Genomic DNA, 4,130 nt, shown 5'->3' on the forward strand with positions numbered 1-4,130 from the left:
TTGTTGTTGTTGTTGTTGTTGTTGTTGTTGTTGTTGTTGTTGTTGTTGTTCTTCTTCTTCTTCTTCTTCTTCTTCTTCTTCTTTTCTTCCTCTTCTTTTCTTCCTCTTCTTTCTTCTTTCTTCTTGTCTCTGTCTCTCTTCCCAGTACACACTTATCTGTGAATACCTGGTGAGTAGAATGTTAGACTATAACCTCCTTAAGGGCAAGAATCATCTCACTTTTGTATTTTTATCCCTGGCACCCAATACATGGCTTGGGCCAAAGTAGGTATTTAATAAATTCTTTTTGATGGATTAAATCAACATTGTTCAAATAGAGTGGCTCGTATACAATAGGTAATAAATATATATTGAATTGAATTTATGCCACTGCCTGCTGGATACTGGAGATGCAGTCCATTTAGACAGACTTTAGAGTTTGCAAAACCTTGGATTACTTCTTCATTCTCTTGAGAACCTTCTGAGGTATGAGGCTATTATTGTCCTTGTTTTACAGAAGGATAAACTGAAGCTAGGGCAGTTGGGGGGATCAGTGAATAGAGGGCTGAGCCAAGAGTCAGGAAGATCTAAGGCCAGTTCCAGGCTCAGACACTTACTAGCTCTCTGGGCAAGTCACTTAACCCTGTTTGCCTCAGTTTCTTCATCTGTTAAAATGAGTTAGAGAAGGAAATGACAAACTACTCCAGGATCTTTGACAAGAAAATCTCCAAATGGAATCACAATTGAAATGACTGAACAAATTGTGGCTCCAATAGGGTTAAATGATTTTCCAAGCCCACATATCTAATCTCTGAATTGGGTTGTGAAGGAAGAGCTTCCTGTCCAGGTCCACTACTGGATCTGTCAGGGAATTCTGCCCTCTGCTAGCTAATAATCTAGTTAAGGAGACAGGATATGACTCCTCTAAAAAGATAAATGCCAGTTCAAGATAGAACATAGGATCTTCAGATTTATTTTTTATTTTAATTTTTTTTTTATTTTTTAGAGGATCATTGGGTTTAGAGGCTGAAAAGGACCTCCCAAAATTTAAGATGAGAAAACTGAGGGACTTGCCCAAGGTCACTCGGCAAATTGGCAGATCAGGATTTGAACCTGGCTTCTATTACTTCAAATCCAACTCTTCCCACCATAATCACACTCCTTCCCCATTAAGTGCCCAAGAGAGCCTGGAACAGGGAATTAGGAGCCTCCTGCCTATGGCCATGTATTCAGAATCCTTGGGAAATGCTAGGAGGAAGAGTGGGAGAGAGGGCAGGTGGGAGCCCTGGAGAGGTTTCCTGCAGTGCCCAGTGAAGGCTGATGGCCAGGGCACTTCTGGGAGGTTATTGAATGGAGCCATTGAATCCGAAGGCTGCTGGCAGAGGAGCTCCATGAATGGCTAAAGAAATTGACCCTAAAGTATTAGTAGCCAATAGAGCTAAATCTATTCCCTATGCCAGAGGTATTATTACATTCTGTAGAACTCCTGGAGAAGTCATGCCCTAAACCCTATAAATAATCATGAATAATAGCAATAGCATTTACACAGTGCTTTAAGGATTACGAAGCACTTTCCCAAATCTCATTTTATCCTTACAACAGTCCTAAGAGGCGGATGCTATCATTATCCCTATTTTACAGATAAAAAGCTGAAGCAGATAGAGATGAAGTAAGTGACTTACCCAGGGTCACACAGCTAGTAAGTGTCTGAGGCTGGATTTGAACTCAAGAAGATGAATCTTCCAGATTCCAAACCCAATTCTTTAGCCTCTGTGCCACTTCATTGTCTCTGTACGTCTCTTAGTTCCTATGATTTTAGAAACCATGACAGGTGGAGAAAAGAACAAATAATTTTTACATCAGTAAGAGAAGAGACTCCAGGTGCCAGAAATCGAGCTCTGCCCCGAAATATTGTCCCCTTCCCTACGTCCCGCCGTTTAGGAAGTCCCCATAACAAAGAGTTATTGTTCCTCGTCTAGCTTTAGACCCCAACCCCATGATGGCAGCTCCCACGTTTCTGTGCGCACAGTAGGTCCTTTGCAAAAATTTGTTGAATGAGTGAAATATCTTCCCCGCAAAACAACCCTTTTCTGGGTCTGCCAAAAGAGTCTGTAATCCTTAGGGCGGTCGGCACACGTCGGTGGAGTGACGGGAACATCTCAGAGCCGGGAAATCGGTCCAGGGACGCCTTTCAAGGAGGATTGCCTGTTCGCTACTGATGCAACTTTCTTTCTTTCTTTTTTTTTTTTTTTTTTTAAATTTTGGCTTTAACATCCAGACTCAAAGGGCTGTGAGCTTTCAGAAGCGTTCCAGCTTCTTTCCATTTCCATTTGAAAGCTTAAAAGCTTATAAACATTTTTTAAGGCAACTGACCCGTGATTTCGTTCCAAATTGTTTGACTTTCTCTAGCCTAAGCTGGGAAATAGATGCTGGATTTTGTTTTTCTCCCCCTCCAGCCATGGGATTTGTGAAGGGGAACAAGTGGAAACCTGGCACAAATAAATTTATCTACCAACAGCCAGTCTCTTTTGCTCAGTGTTAACAAAATCAGGTTAGGAACGAACCCTACCTAGGAGGCCTGATTGGCACAGTAGAAAGAGAGCCGGACTTGGGCTTGGAAAAAGCTGACTTTCAGACTCTGTCTCTGACATAAACTATGTGACCATGGGGAAATCACTTCATCTTCCTCTGCCTCAGTTTCCTCATCTGTAAAATGGGAGCTAATAGCAAATAAGAGGCAGTTACATAGTATAGTGAATAGAGCACTGGCCCTAGAGTCAGGAAGACTCATCTTCCTGAGTTCAAATTCAGCCTCAGACACTTACTAACTGTGTGACCCTGGATAAGTCACTTTCCCCTGTTGGCCTCAGTTTCCTCATCGATAAAATGAACTAGAGAAGGAAATGACAGACTGTTTCAGGATTTTTGCCAAGAAAACCCCAAAAGAGGCCATAAAGAGAAGGACATCACTGAAAAATGACTGAAATGACAAGAAGAAAAAACAAACACTGGTAGTATTCGTGTGTTGCTACTGTTGGGTCCCAAATGAGTTAGCATGTATAAGTCACTTTGCGAAATTGAAAATGCTCTATAAATATCTATTATTATTTTCAGTTTGTTCCTCCCTTCTTGGATGATGACGTTCAGAATAAAATGATCCCTCTTGTTTTTTAAGTTAGGGGTTCTTAACCCAAGAGTCTCTGGTAGATTTCAGAGGACCCATAACGGAGATGGGGTTGGGCTGACATCTTTATTGTCAGTGACCTCTAAGTGAAATGGATCATTTCCTTGACTTATTTGAAAACATGATTCTGAGAATGGGCGCTCAAGGTTTGCCAGACTGCCTGAGGAGCCGATGACCCACAAAAACAGGTTATAAATTTTTTGTGGTGGTTGAGTCATGTCTGGCTCATCATGACCTCTTTTGGAGTTTTCTTGGCAGAGACACTCGAGTGGTTTGCCATTTTCTTTTGCAGATCATTTTCCAGATGAGAGAACTAAAGCAAACTGGGTTATCAACTTACCCAGGGGGTCACACAGCTCATGAGTGTCTGAGGCTGGTTTTGAACTCAGGAAGATGAGTCTTTCTGACTCCAGACCTGGCACTGTATGCACTATGGTGCCACTTAACTGCCTGTATTTGTGCCTTTGAGGTCTCTTCCATCTCTCAATCTATGATCCTTGGTCAGAGACCATGCAGTCCTTAATTTGACAGATAAGGAAACTGAGGCACAGGGCAGTTAAGAGAATGAGGATACTAAGATCACAGATCTGACACTTGGAGGAACCCTAGAGGCCATCAAGTCCATCTGTCATTTCTCAGATGAGGCAATTAAGGCAGAGTCATATCGAGGACCTCATGGTTCTCATTGGATGAAATTCTTGACTACCAAGATCAGGGAAGAACCTAAGCACAGTTGCAAAGTAGAACAAATGTGTCTTCAGTGTCCAATCTCAAATGCCCCAGGATTTCATCTGAGCACCATCTCTATCCTGAATGATGCTTTTATTCCCCTGGTTCCCATATCCCAGATCTTTCCTTTCCTTTTTCCTTTCCTTTCCTCTCCTTTCCTTTCCTTTTTCCTCTCCTCTCCTTTCCTCTCCTCTCCTCTCCTCTCCTCTCCTCTCCCCTCTTCTCCTTTCCCCTCCTT

Source organism: Gracilinanus agilis, chromosome 4 (assembly GCF_016433145.1).
Source record: "Gracilinanus agilis isolate LMUSP501 chromosome 4, AgileGrace, whole genome shotgun sequence".
NCBI lineage: Eukaryota > Metazoa > Chordata > Mammalia > Didelphimorphia > Didelphidae > Gracilinanus > Gracilinanus agilis.